Consider the following 15,916-nt stretch of genomic DNA (forward strand, 5'->3'; position numbering starts at 1 on the left):
CTGCCAAACACAGGTTTTCCGTTTCCTGCAGGTGAGTGTGTGTGTTTTTAAACAGTGAGGTTCCTGGGCCTCATTGTTTGACTCCAAATTGTGATTGTCACGCCTGAGAGACCTGGAAGCTGAAAGTCAGAACGCTAAGATACTGATAAAGTGACTTAGCCAAAGGTCTTCAGGAGTGGGAAGGGGGTGTCTCCTCCAGTTTCATGCATTCGTGGCTGGAGTGTGGGTGCACTATGTATGGATAGTGAGGCCTTATTTGTAGATCATTGATGCTGTCCACCATGAGAGGCTTCGGTGGGCAGGAGTGCGTATAGGAAAAGTCCAATACCCAGCCTCAGTGCTGAGGCTGGGGAACCGCCGCTCAACATCCGGTGGCAGCTTCTCGTGGTGTTTCAGGCATGTATGCTCCTCGCAGCTCCGACTTCACCCACATGCTATACTGTTGCTCGTCTGCCTCTGGAATGCTCTTTTTACAGCAGTCCACGAGCCGCAGTGCCATTTGGGATCTGCATTCAACCTGTGCTCGAGTCACTTTGTGGGGAGCATGTACGATCACAAATCCAGGGTTTTAACTGCCTGCCACCTTGGTTGCTGGAGAGGCTTAGTCATTTTGCGACTACTGGTCATTAAAATTGCTACACCACGAATATGACGTGCTACAGACGCGAAAGTTAACCGACAGGAAGATGCTGTGATATGCAAATGATTAACTTTTCAGAGCATTCACACAAGATTGGCGCCGGTGGCGACACCTACAATGTGCTGACATGAGGAAAGTTTCTCGTACACAAACAACGGTTGACCTGCGTTGCCTGGTAAAACGTTGTTGTGATGCCTCGTGTAAGGAGGAGAAATGCGTATCATCACCTTTCCGACTTTGATAAAGGTCCGATTGCAGCCTATCGCGATTGCGTTTTATCGTATCGCGACATTGCTGTTTGCGTTGGTCGAGATCCAATGACTGTTAGCAGAATATGGAATCGGTGGGTTCAGGAGGGTAATACGGAACGCCGTGCTGGATCCCAACGGCCTCGTATCACTAGCAGTCGAGATGACAGGCATCTTATCCGCATGGCTGTAACGGATCGTGCAGCCACGTCTCGATCCCTGGGTCAACGGATGGGGACGTTTGCAAGACGACAACCATCTGCACGAACAGTTCGACGACGTTTGCAGCAGCGTGGACTATCAGCTCTGAGACCATGGCTGCGGTTACCCTTGACGCTGCATCACAGACAGGAGCGCCTGTGATGGTGTACTTAACAACGAACCTGGGTGCACGAATGGCAAAACGTCATTTTTTCGGATGTATCCAAGTTCTGTTTACAGCATCATGATGGTCACATCCTTTGGCGACATTGCGGTGAACGCACATTAGAAGCGTGTATTCGTCACTGCCATACTGGCGTATCACCCGGCGTAATGGTATGGAGTACCATTGGTTACACGTCTGTCACCTCTTATTCGCATTGACGGCACTCTGAACAGTGAACGTTATATTTCAGATGTGTTTCGACCCATGGCTCTACCCTTCATTCGATCCCTGCGAAACCCTAAATTTCAGCAGGATAATGCACGACTGCATGTTGAAGGTCCTGTACGGACCTTTCTGGATACAGAAAATGTTCGACTGATGCCCTGGCCAGCACATTCTCCAGATCTCTCACCAATTGAAAACGTCTGGTCAATGGTGGCCGAGCAACTGGCTCGTCACAATACGCCAATCACTACTCTTGATGAACTGTGGTATCGTGTTGAAGCTGCATGGGCAGCTGTACCTGTACACGCTATCAAAGCTCTGTTTGACTCGATGCCCAGGCGTATTAAGGCCGTTATTACTGCCAGAGGTGGTTGTTCTGGGTACTGATATCTCAGGATCTATGCACCCAAACTGCGTGAAAATGTAATCACATGTCAGTTCTAGTATAATATATTTGTCTAATGAATACCCGTTTATCATCTGCATTTCTTCTTGGTGTAGCAATTTTAATGGCCAGTAGTGCAGATTTCTGATGACAAGAGAGATTGCCCTCCTGTTTCTGTTTGTAATGCGATATTTTCTGACACTTCGTCAGCACCATAACTGTGTAGCTGTTTTTTTATGGATTTGTTGAAATGGAGTTTCTGCTGGTTGCTCTGTTGTTTTCCCAGATAGTGCTCTCAAGGTCTGACTGCCTCAAGATTGTACTGCCTTTGATGCAGAATTATTTTCAATATTGCAGGCACTGGAGTGGATCAGACGTTCTTCCATTGCTAGAATTTTCTATTCAGATTCTCTAAGTCCCCTTCGCTGAAACGATTGTACCCAGCAGATAAAGTAGTCCAGACTATCCATGGTGCCCTCCACCAACTACAATGCCTGAGGAAGGTTGTGTTATTCTGCTGGGTACCAGCACATGGGAATTGTGGGGAATGAAACTGCAGATCTAACAGCCTAGGAGACATGTCTTGAACATTGGGTATGTCAGTGTGTGAGCACCCTACGTGGTATCTCCTCGCTTTTCAGCTCAAGTGTGTTGCGTCGGTGACAGGAAGAGTGGCTGGAAGTGCCTGACAATAAGTTATGGGTAGTAAAGCCCAAAAAAACGGCTGTGGCGTGTACCTTCTTCCAGCCACGATGAGGAAGCCAGGGACCTTCTCAATCGTCTCTGCATAGGCCACAGCCCCATGACACATGGCCTCTTGCTCTGGCGAGAGGACCGTCGACTGTGTGGCGCTTGTCGTGACTTCAACACACACAATCCTCTTTCTGGTTCTTCCAGAACCCACAGAGACGTTGCCGTCTTGTCTGACATTTTCGATCAACCGAACCTGATCTGCATTAACAGTGGAGCACCCACGTTCCTTCCAGAGTACACACACACACACACACACACACACACACACACACACACACACACACACACACACACACACACACACACACACACACACACCTATTTCCATTGTGACCTATCCTTCTGCACTGCCCAGCTTGCCTATCGTCTTGAGTGGTCCATCCTTTTTGACACCTACTCGAGCGAAAATTTCCATGTGCTATCTGTTTGCTGGCACGTACCCCTCCTGTGTGCACACGCAAATGGCAGCTTACTAAGGCTGACTGGCGGCGTTCCTCCTCCCTGGCGACCTTCGACAATGTTCCCCAGTTGTAATCAACAGGTGAATATCTTACAATCATTATCCTTGCTGTCACAAAATATTCCATTCCTCGTACTTCCTCTTCACCATGTTATGTTGAATTGTTTTATGAGTGTGTGTAAGTGTGGGTGGGGGGAACAAAATAATAGAAACTAACAATTGCTACTTGAATAATTAAAAACGTTGATTGGAAAGAATAATTCAAAGACATCTGCAAGTACACACATCCTGGGTGAACTTCAACTGGTACTAAAATCAAGACCATTATTGTCAATGTATTTCAGATCAATATTCATCATTTAAAGTTATATACTTCACATTAATTTCATAGTGCATAGTGCTGCTTATGACAATGCCAATACTGGATCGCCCCTCCGCTCTTCGCACAAATTCTTCTTGTTTGCTTCGAACCTCATGATGCAGGATTCTCGGCGCGGGCGAAATGATGAATAAACCTGCCTTCCTAATAACTTTTGTAATACTTCTTAATATACGGTTGTAACCCACATTTTTAAACAATAATGGCACGGCAGAGCTCGTCATACATTCACCCGCTACCACTTAAAGAAACAAACAGGTGAAGAAACAAAAGTTAATCAGTTAATATGATACATTACACCGATCTGTTCCATTGTTGCACTAATCCCTTGCTCTCTGAATTTTTAACCATCAGCCTACGATTGCAAACTGCATTTGTTACAAGCTATTCTGTGCACTCTATCGTTGCCTTCTTTGGGATAGCAAAACCCCAGCTGGGTTTCATTTACTGGTTTAACAGTTCCACTCCCTCTTCCATCGTGTGGGGCACCTCCAACGGCTCTCTGAGACCAAGGTCCATTTTTAATTTCCGACCTGACAGTAGCAGATGACGTGTTAGTAATCGCTATTGCTTTCTCCATCACCTTGGGCGTTTATTTTGCGGAGATTCTGATAAACACCCACTATCACCCTGTATTTCTCCATCAGAAATGAGTGGAGGAGGCTCGGATGATACCCTTCTCTTCTCAGAATCGTGAGTACTGCAATCCCACCTTCACTATGAGGTAGCTAGCTTATGCTCTCACTTCCTCCGAATCCTCCACCCCAGGGCCAGACGATGTTCACATTCAGATGTTCCAGAACTTTTCTCTCACGGGCAAGCACTTTCTCCTTCAAACGTGCAATCACATCTGGGCAGAGGGCACGTTTCTCAGATTCTAGCGTGAAGCCACCTAAGCCCAGTAAGGATGGTACCATTTCTCTCATCAGCTGTGTTGGCAAGGTGATGGAATGTATTTTTCATTCACAGCTGGTAAGGTGGTTAGTCTCGAAATATACTAACTACTGCACAATTTGGATTTTGAGCATGCTAATACGTAGCTGACCATCTTCTCACTTTTTCAACCCATGGTGTCAATAGTTTCCTGCGAAAATACCAGACTGAGGCCTTATTTTTCTATTTTTAGGAAGCCTAAGCCACTTGCTTGGAGTACTGGTAACCTCTGTGCTCCCTACACATGGGGCCTCCAAGGCTCCATTCCATTCAAGAATTTATAAAAGACGACATTATCAATGTACATGCATGTTCTGCCTTGCTGAACACATTTATCCTGAAAAACAGGGTACTCCAGGGTCCCGTCCTGAGTGTCATCCACTTTGATATCGTTATAAACCCTAAGTAGTGGGACGAAGGCGGCACCAGCGCGTTTTATTAGTGTGGTTTGCCGACATCGGGGCAGGTATGCACTCGGGTGCAAAGCTATTGTTCTCCTTTGACAGACAGGTCCTTAACCTATTGTACCTCTGCCCCCACCCCCTCCTCCTTGCTGATACAGGTACATTGGAATATTGTTTGTTTTTAAAAATTTACCTGATTCAAGGCAGTGTATGGGATATATGGAAACTGGTGACTCTGTGTCAGAGAGGAAGGATCTCATAACAGGAAATTCAAGGGTATGTTTATTTTCTAAAAAAAAAAAAAAAAAAAAAAAAAAAAAAAAATTCAGTTGCGGTGCTGAATTTCTCTTGATCATCATTTTCTGATTTTTGGAAAGACATAGGTCTTGTAAGGAGTAATTACACGAGGCAAACATATTTCATAACCTAATGTTTGGCCATTTGTTGGCACTTAACCTATTGTTCTGTTAAGTGGTTTTCCGTGTCACTCCTATCCTTTATTGTACTGCCTTTGCTACCAAATGAAGTAGTTATTTATTTCCTCCCACCACTGCACATGTAGAATATGTGGGTGTAGGCGACTGGATGCAAACGACTCCAGTAAGATACTATGCCACCCGATCAGAAAAACAGTGCATTTGCGCTAGGTGTTGACAGATGTTTTACATTTACAAGCAATTTTAGAAGTGATGTCATGATCGCATGGGTAGAAGTGACATAAAATCCATATAATTACGAAAATGACGGAAAGTAAATACAGGGAAAATACACTGAACTATGGGGAAATTGATGAAGTACTTCCGTGTCTTTTGGCTGGTGCAGAACAATTCTTGTATGTGGGAACGAGTATGTGACAGCAAGAGGAATCAGAAACGTTGACATGAAAGCACCAGGAACTAGGGAACAGTCACTTCTTCTTCTGTCGAGGCAGAATTCTAATGTATGTCTACTGAAGTAACAGTGATACACCCGAGTTTACCACTGAATTTGACGCTTTCCAGGAAAACAGAGAACCATCTGCCTCTAAACTTACATGCATCTGCTTTAAAGGATAACAGAGTGGATGGGTGATTGATTGAGATGGAGCTGTAACGAGGTATGATTTAATGGCAGACTTATGATGCATTCTAGAAAGGGAGAGAGATGCTGCTGCAGGTCAATTGATCATTTTTTCTGTTCTGTCAGGATGCATCAGTTGTGTGACATAGAGCACTGTCTACTTGCAATCATTAACAGTAAACCTATCTGTCACCAGAGGACTTCAATCTCATGTGTGATGAAACGTGACCACTCTGTTTCGACACTTCCCTATTACACATACGATGATTTACGTGAAACTCCATTCCCTTGTCAGACGGGATAAGTTTAAAGTTACTCAGTTGCTTACAGCATGCTCCACCTTGCTAAGGTTTCAGGTTTCTAGAGAAACAATTTTCAGTCCATATCTTCGGAATTATTGCGTGCAAGCGATCGGTAGTATACTGCTGTGCCTGATGTGGAAAATTATAGTGAAAACGGTATATTCTGGAAAACTATGTGAAAATATGTATGTTCCTGTAATTCCAGCGTCTGGAGTTGGGTATAGCAAACAAGCAGGTAGGAACCAGAAAAAGTAACGCCTTTGTGCTGAGGGGAACCGACCCAGACTTTTTACACCACTTCAGTGTGTCTGAGAAAGCTTCCGGATTACAACGATTCGGCTTGCAGCTCCACCCGGTTGGGTGAATAGTGAACTAAAACCCAGTTTGCGTTGAGTCACCTTCAGCAGCGTGTGTGTGTGTGTGTGTGTGTGTGTGTGTGTGTGTGTGTGTGTGTGTCACATGTACACTGTGCAGGAATTTCAAAAGATTCAACATAACGAGTGTTTGCGCTGGGGATATTGATAGCATTAGAACTCCTAACACTCGGGTCCTCCTGGGGTGGGGGGTCGTCCACGGCCGGCTGGCCTCTCTCTGGCTGAAAAGCCCTTCCGCGGCTGCAGTCATGAGCCGCGTTTACAGCGGCAGTCTCCTCCGTTGGTGCTGCACTGTGACGCGGTGAGTATGTAGGATGTATTTGACGAACAATAGACCACTTTTGCGGGGTTTAACTGTCAGTGCGATATGGCGATCTGTACGAAATAGTTTTGCCGCTGAAAGTCTCATCTGCAGATAGAAATGACTGACGGAGCTCCCACACAGTCGGCGGCGGCGGCGGCGGCGGCGGCAGCAGCAGCAGCCGCAGCAGCAGTAGTGGTTCCGTGGGTAAATTCAGTAAGAGCGAACCAGAATGCTCCATTCATTGACAAGACATCCTTTGTTCTGGGACATAGGAGCCTGTACAGGCCGTTTTGATAAAGATGGAGCAAGGTATCTGCGGAAAGTTCTGAGAGTAAAGTGCGAATTCTGTTTGCGTTATTGTTCTGATTTTCCCCTCTGTGCTTACTGCTTACAGTGCTCTCTTTCAAAACCGGAATGTGGTGTTCTCACAAGCATGCACAGACATGATGAAGGCTTTTAGCGGTGAGAATGGTGAACGATTACCATTTCTGAGGCACATGTCGAAAGCAGATATTACATGTGATGGATGGGTTGTCTCGTTGGGATCGCTAGGAAGAATGCATCCTGTGTTATTCTGGGAAGCATTAGATTTCTATAGCGCGTTCAGAGAAGGACGTGGCTGTTAGTCACATGGACATGTGATGCCAGTATAGCACTGATAACCTTGTAGCTGCACCTGCGAGGGTGAGCCACTAGGTAGCCACCTCTCTGGATATGCAGGTACAAAAGCTAGAAGTTATTGCGCCAGAAACAGTGCCTAGATGGACATGTGTTGCATGAATTTTTTATATCAGTGTGGTGTTAGCAGTAAAGTAGTTGGTGGGAGGGTGCGTATGGGAGAGTGCGTATGGGAGGGTGACATGGAGCAGAACGGCATGTTAAGTGCAGAACACTACGTTAGTTTGCATAATTTTTATGTAAAATGAGTACAATAGTTAAAGGGATGTAGGTGACATGGATTTAAACACTTAACAAAAAAAGGTTAAGTCATGTCCATTATAATTATCCGGGCTGTTATGCCATGGTCGGTTGATGAATTCTGTGTCAATTCCCAACGTTTTGTCTCCGACTGCGGGAGACATCTTCAAGGGGGTCCGTAGCTCGATGGAAGGTCCAACACACCAACTGGCTCGCTACTGACTGAATTGGGAATTGACACAGAATTTTTCAACCGACGACGGCATAACAGCCCGGATAATTACAATGGACATGATATTTCCGTCCGTGAAAGTCTACATTTTAGTAAAAGGTTAAGTGCTGACAAAGGGACAAACATTAAGTTATGCAACATGATTGCCTCATGTAATTATTTCTTACAATACCTACATCTTTCCAAACAGCAGAGAATGGTGAGCAAGAGCAATCCAAACTGTGACAACCGAATTTTTTATAAATAAACAGTATACCCTCGAATTTCTTGTTGTGAGATCCTTCCTCTCTGCCACAGAGCCACCAATTTTCGTATATCCCATACACGGCTATTAATCCCATAAATTGTTTATTTAAACAATATTCCAGAAATTGTATGAGTAGTTTAAACAATATTCCATACACTGCAATCGATTTCCTGCTATATTCCATGTTGTTGCTGTGGTCTTAAGTCCTGAGACTGGTTTGATGCAGCTCTCCATTCTACTCTACCCTGTGCAAGCTTCTTCATCTCCTAGTACCTACTGCAGCCTACATCCTTCTGAATCTGCTTAGTATATTCATCTGTTGGTGTCCCTCTACGATTTTTACCATCCACGCTGCCTTCCAATACCAAATTGGTGATCCCTCGATGTCTCAGAACATGTCCTACCAACCGATCCCTTCTTCTAGTCAAGTTGTGCCACAAATGTCTCTTCTCCCCAATTCAATTCAACACCTCCTCATTAGTTATGTGATCTACCCATCTAATCTTCAGCATTCTTCTGTAGCAACACATTTCGAAAGCTTCTATTCTCTTCTTGTCCAAACTATTTATCGTCCATGTTTCACTTCCATACATGGCTACACTCGATACAAATACTTTCAGAAACGACTTCCTGACACTTAAATCTATACTCGATGTTAACAAATTTCTCTTCTTCAGAAACGCTTTCCTTACCATTGCCAGTCTACATTTTATATCCTCTCTACTTCGACCATCATCAGTCATTTTGCTCCGCAAATAGCAAAACTCATTTACGGCTTTAAGTGTCTCATTTCCTAATCTAATTCCGTCAGCATCACCTGACTTAATTCGACTGCATTCAATTATCCTCGTTTTGCTTTTGTTGATGTTCATCTTATATCCTCCTTTTAATATATTGTCCACTCCGTTCAACTGCTCTTGCAAGTCCTTTGCTGTCTCTGACAGAATTACAATGTAATCGGCGAACCTCAACATTTTTATTTCATCTCCATGGATTTTAATAACTACTCCGAACTTTTCTTTTGTTTCCTTTACTGCTTGCTCAATATACAGATTGAATAGCATCGGGGGGAGGCTACAACCCTGTCTCACTCCCTTCCCAACCACTGCTTCCCTTTCATGTCCCTCGACCGTAAGAACTGCCATCTGGTTTCTGTACAAATTGTAAATAGCCTTTCGCTCCCACTATTTTACCCCTGCCACCTTCAGAATTTGAAAGAGAGTATTCGAGTCAACATTGTCAAAAGCATTTCTCCAAGTCTACAAATGCTAGAAACGTAGGTTGGCCTTTCCTTAATCTTTCTTCTAAGATAAGTTGTAGGATCAGTATTGCCTTACGTGTTCCAACATTTCTACGGAATCCAAACTGATCTACCCTGAGGTCAGCTTGTATCAGTTTTTCCATTTGTCTGTAAGGAATTCGCGTTAGTATTTAGCAGCTATGACTTATTAAACTGATAGTTCGGTAATTTTCACATCTGTCGACATCTGCTTTCTTTGGGATTGGAATTATTATATTCTTCTTGAAGTCTGAGGGAATTTCGCCTGTGTCATACATCTTGCTCACCAGATGGTAGAGTTTTGTCAGGACTGGCTCTCCCAAGGCTGTCAGTAGTTCTAATGGAATGTTGTCTACTCCGGGGGCCTTGTTTCGACTCAGGTCTTTCAGTGCTCTGTCAAACTCTTCATGCAGTATCGTATCTCCCATTTCATCTTGATCTATATTCTCTTCCATTTCCATTATATTGTCCTCAAGTACATCGCCCATGTATAGACCCTCTATATACTCCTTCCACCTTTCTGCTTTCCCTTCTTTGCTTAGAACTGGGTTATCTGAGCTCTTGATATTCATACAAGTGGCTCTCTTCTCTCCAAAGGTCTCTTTAATTTTCCTGTAGGAAGTATCTATCTTACCCCTCGTGAGATAAGCCTCTACATCCTTACATTTGTTCTCTATCCATCCCTGCTTTGCCATTTTGCACTTCCTGTCGATATCATTTTTGAGACGTTTTGTATTCCTTTTTGCCTGCTTCATTTACTGCATTTTTAATTTTCTCCTTTCATCATTTAAATTCAATGTTTCTTCTTCTACCCAAGGGTTTCTACTAGCCCTCGTCTTTTTACCTATTTGATCCTCTGCTGTCTTCACTATTTCATCCCTCTAAGCTACCCATTCTTCTTCTACTGTATTTCTTTCCCGCCTCCTTGTCAATTGTTCCCTTATGTTCCCCCTGAAACTCTGTACAACCTCTGCTTTAGTCAGCTTATCCAGGTCCCATCTCCTTAATTTACCACCTTTTTGTAGTTTCTTCAGTTTTAATATACAGTTCAGAACCAATAGATTGTGGTCAGAGTCCACATCTGCCCCTGGAAAGGTCTTAAAATTTAAAACCTGGTTCCTAAATCTCTGTCTTACCATTATATAATCTATCTGATACCTTTTAGTATCTCCAGGGTTCTTCCATTTATACAACCTTCTTTCATGATTCTTGAACCAATTGTTAGCTATGATTAAGTTGTGCTCTGTGCAAAATTCTACCAGGCGGCTTCCTCTTTCATTTCTTAGCCTCAATCCATATTCACCTACTATGTTTCCCTCTCTCCCTTTTCCTACTCTTGAATTCCAGTCACCCATGACTATTAAATTTTCGTCTCCCTTCACTACCCGAATAATTTCTTTTATCTCATCATACAGTTCTTCATCTGCCGAGCTAGTTGGCATATAAAGTTGTACTACTGTAGTAGGCATGGGCTTTGTGTCTATCTTGGACACAATAATGCCTTCACTATGCTGTTTGTATTAGCTTACCTGTACTCCTATTTTTTTATTCATTATTAAACCTACTCCTGCATTACCCCTATTTAATTTTGTATTTATAACCCTGTATTCACCTGACAACGACATCCTCTTGAGTAGTCCCCGCCCAGAGATCCGAATGGGGGACTATTTTACCTCCGGAATATTTTACCCAAGATGACGCCATCATCATTTAATCATACAGTAAAGCTGTATCCCCACAGGAAAAAATTACGGCTGTAGTTTCCCCCTTGCTTTCAGCCGTTCACAGTACCAGAACAGCAAGGCCATTTTGGTTTGTGTTAAAAGGCCAGATCAGTCAGTCATCCAGACGCCCCTGCAACTACTGAAAAGGCTGCTGCCCGTCTTTAGGAACCACTCGTTTGTCTGGCCACAACCATTGTGGTTGCACCTATGGTACTGCTATCTGTATCGTTGAGGCTTGCAAGCCTCCCCACCAACGGCAAGGTCCATGGTTCATGGGGTTCCATAGACTGCCATAAATAATTAAGCAATATTATATACATTATCTAAATTGTTTAAACAATATTACATGACGAGCAATCAAATTCCCTCGAAATGACCAATCAACTGAGTCTTTTTCCGCCACTTTCCAGGGGGGGGAGGAGGAGGTTTACTGTAGGGGAAGTGGTTAATTAATAGATGAATTTTAATTAAGTAGTTAATCAAATTGACAAGAGTGAGAGCGGCTATTCGAATGACTCAGACATGAAGGTGTACCTGTATTGGTGAGGGGGAGGGCATGGGTTGGTGGCTCCCTGAGGTGTGGGGAGGGAAGGGGGAGCGGGGAAACAATAGGTTAAAGACCTGTCAATCAAAGGACAATAATAGGTTTGCCCTTGAGTGCATAACTGCCGCTGATGTCGGCAACCCACACTAAAAAAAGAACGCGCTGGTACTGCCCTTGTCCCACTACTACCGTATTATGACCTGTCTCCCACCAGGCATTCCCGGCTCCCTTATAGTTCATGGTTTTGCAGTCTTTTGCAGTTCTGCATGGCCTTGTCTGCTTGAGTGCTGTCTTCAACATTGTCTCGATCGTCTTTACTCCTCGAGCATGGACAATGGCCTTCTTTTTTTCCACTGTCAGTTCTGTTTGTATGGATTTCTAGTGACGCAATTCGTTTCTTTCAATGTCTTTACGTCTTGGCCCTGTTGCTATTCTGTTCGCTGGTGCTTGTGTTTGACAGGAAACTTTCTTGGTTCCTCCATTTGTCTTACCTGGCTGCTCACTGTATGTGGTCCCCCAATGTCATGTGTGTCCTCAGTGGTAGTTCCTTGGGGGCGGAACGGATCACCCTCCTCTTTTTGTAAGGGCTCCTTGTACGTTTGGAACTAGACTACACGTGTTTCGTTCATGCATCTCCATGTCCGTCCCTCTTACGCTGTCTCAATACTATCCACCATCGTGGCACCCGCTTCGCCAGTGGCATCTTTTACACTAGCCCTACTGAGATGGTTTGCCGCAGTAACTGAACTACCTCTGTGATACTGCCGTGACTTTCTCCTCGGCAGATACGCCTGACGTTTGTCCATGCGCCATGCGGCCATCCATCCTATGCCACCTTCTTCGGTGACTACTTTGATCGCCAGTAAGGGACACATCCCTCTTCGGTTGTCGCCTTGAGTCTGTTTTGGCTATTGCTCCGTCTACATAACTTCATGCTACTTTCCCCATGCGTGTTAAGCGTTCATTGCCTTGGCTTTGTGCAGTGTCCCATGTTCAACTCGTAATTCATTCTCTTCCAAAGGACCCTACTCCTGACCCCCTATATTCTCGTATGTTTCTCCACACAGAACTTGGCCTTGGTACTTTTAAGTATACTGATGGTTCTCAGACTGACCTTGGTGTCGAGTGTACCTTTGTCATTGGCGCTGACGTTTTTCACTGTCTGCTTCTGGAACACTGCTCAGTATTTACAGTAGCGCTCTTCAGCCTGTATCGGTACATGCAGCGATGTAGGCTTTTGAATGTCATCTGCTCCTATACTCTGTGCCCTACAGAGCTTCTATGTGCTGTACACCATCAATTAGTGCAATGAGTCCAGGAATGCTTTCACTTGATTGATGGAGCCACTATGATGTTTGTGTGTTCCTGGTTACATCGGTCTAATGGGAAACGAGGTGCTAACGCAGCTGTGCCACAGCTTCAGTCCTCATACCTTGGCCTGCTAGTTCTTCCAGTTCCTCATATGATCTTTTATCTACATCATACTCCGAAAGCCATCTAATGGTGTGCTGTGGAGGGTACTTTCTGTACCACTATCTGATCCCTATAGCCCTGTTCCACTCGCGAATAGTGCGTGGCTCCAATTTCTCGAATTTTCTCCTCATAATCCATACGAGACATGGAAGTGGGGGCAGTGAAATGTTGTATGACTTGTCCTGAAAAGTGCTGTCCCGAAATTTCAATAGTAACTCCATCTGTGATTCACAACACCTCTCTTCTAACGTCTGCCAGTGGAGTTTGTTTAGCATCTCTGTAATGCGCCCTCGCTAGTTAAACGACCCCGTGACGAAACGTACCGCTCTTCGTTGGATCTTCGCTATCTCTTCCATCGGTCGTACCTGATAGGGATCCCAGATAGATGAACAATACTCAGGAATCGGGAGAAAAAGTGGCTTATAAGTCACTTCTTTCGGAGATCCATTATATTTCTTTAAAATTCTTGCGATGAAACGGAGTCTGGTGTCTCTTTTTTTTTTTTTTTCATGTCTCTTTTATATGGTCATTCCGCTTAACGTCGCTCTGGATAGTTAAGACTATTTATTTTACGGCAGATGCTGTCTAGAGCTGTTTGTCATCAATAGTGTAGTTGTACAGCAGTGCACTCTTTTCCTATATATGCGCAATATGTTACATTTATTTATGTTCAGGTTCAACTGCCAGAGTCTGCACCAATCATCAATTCTCTGCAGGTCGTTGTGCAAATTCTTACCGTCCTCTGGCGTTGCTGTCTGTCTGCAGTAGGTGTCACTACAGCATCTCCACTGGTCATGGGGAATTAAACATGCCCCAGCAGCTTGGACCTCCTCTCGGCTTTCTCGCCAGAAAGAGATCATCTTCTGTAGGTTGCGTATTGGGCACTATATTTTTAGCCGTCGCAAATTAAGTGGTGGTCCCACCACTGTGCTGATTATGCCCCCACTGCCACCCATACAGTCGTCACAGAACGACATTTACCACCATACTCGGCAGAATATGGTATACTTGTTTGACTCATATCACAAGTTTGATTCACATATCGGGAATAATCCTTTCAGATAGTAGTTAGCTTAGCTCGAGAACCTGGTATGGAAGCTGATGGGTTTTATAGCAACAACATTTTCGTGCTTGACTCGGAGAACAATGATGTCTTGCATGAGTAGGCAGCTGATCGTCGTATTGGTGGGCCGCCATTGCATAGAGAAGACAAAAGTCCTTGTAGAGACCATAGTCATATATGGGGGAGGTTCCACAGTGCACCTCACAACTAATGCAACTTAGAGCCAACTATCATGTTCGTATCCATCTTCTTTCACAACTTGAGTAGGCGTGATGCCCACTTCCTCGTTCAACACTTGGTTGATTCTGGGTTGAAAGGTGATAAGGTTAGTCATTCCTGCTACCATTGAAAAGAACATTTCATCTTCCAAGAGAACCACATCGAATGTATTGCTTTGATTCCTGGAACCGCTTTGCCTCATGAACGTGTCTCTTAAGAGTCGTCGCCTCAGGAAGACATGCATATCACCAGACCACATATTCCAATGATGCGAGGTTTCAGCTTATGAAAGAAGGGGGTCTGTCCACATGAAATCCTGGATTTGTTGGAGACGCTCTATGAAACCACATTGCCTGACATAACCACACTGTCCGGTATACTAATGGGCACTGCAATAATGGAAGTGGAGGATGAGCCAGATGGGAATGTTTGTCTCGAGTTTAGTGTCCGTTGTTCAGGAGAATATGCTAGATTATAGACTAATACCAATGTACGCTTCCTCACATACATTTTAGAGTAGTTCCGCCTGAGAACATAGTCTCTGGATTCTGCTTTCTATTTCGTCATGACATTGCGTGTACCGAATCCCACGAAAGCCCTATGTCAGCATTGTACGATTGACTGGTGTTGACATCTTGCTCTTCTATGAATGTAGAATTCGTGGGAAACTTTCCCAATAACTACACAGTACGCCAAGATGAATAACCCATGGATGATTGACGAGCAGTACAGGCGATCTAATGATTTATCTAAAATCATTTACCTAGATGTAAACCACCTCTGTGGGTTTGCCGCACAACAGAGCCAGCCATTTCCAGGGTTCCAATAGATGCGTGAAGGAGAAATTGCCAGACTGAAGGATAAGATCCGTGAACCAGGTGGGGATGCTGGTGAAAGAAGATCCTGGCCTTAGAGCTGGCGAATCACGCCCATTTGCATGATGAACACTCAGGTGCCAATACATTAACAACTTCGGGATGGAGCCCTTTTGTAGGACTGGGCTCTCTGGACACGGCTGGGGAACAAAGAGCATTATATTCTGCCCTGTAGAAACCTCAATTAATGCCACAGATTTGGTATGGAATATGATAGAATCACGCGCAGAAACTACTCCGAGAAATTTTGCCATGGATTTCCATGTTAATGAAAGACTGTAGAGATGTCCTCGATTTCAGTGCAGTCCATGAAGCCTGTCTAGATTGGTATGTGTGTTGTGGACCTCTCCAAACTCCACATGTACCGCTTTAAGTATGAGTTTGCGAAGCCAAAATTCGTCAATCCCAAGTTACATTGTATGGATGTAGTCAGTTTAATCTACTGGGTTAAAGGCAGTGATCCATGTGAAATAATTAGATACTCCTGAAGAACTGCGTGACACGCAGCT

This window comes from Schistocerca nitens, chromosome 2 (genome assembly GCF_023898315.1).
Source record: "Schistocerca nitens isolate TAMUIC-IGC-003100 chromosome 2, iqSchNite1.1, whole genome shotgun sequence".
Lineage (NCBI taxonomy): Eukaryota > Metazoa > Arthropoda > Insecta > Orthoptera > Acrididae > Schistocerca > Schistocerca nitens.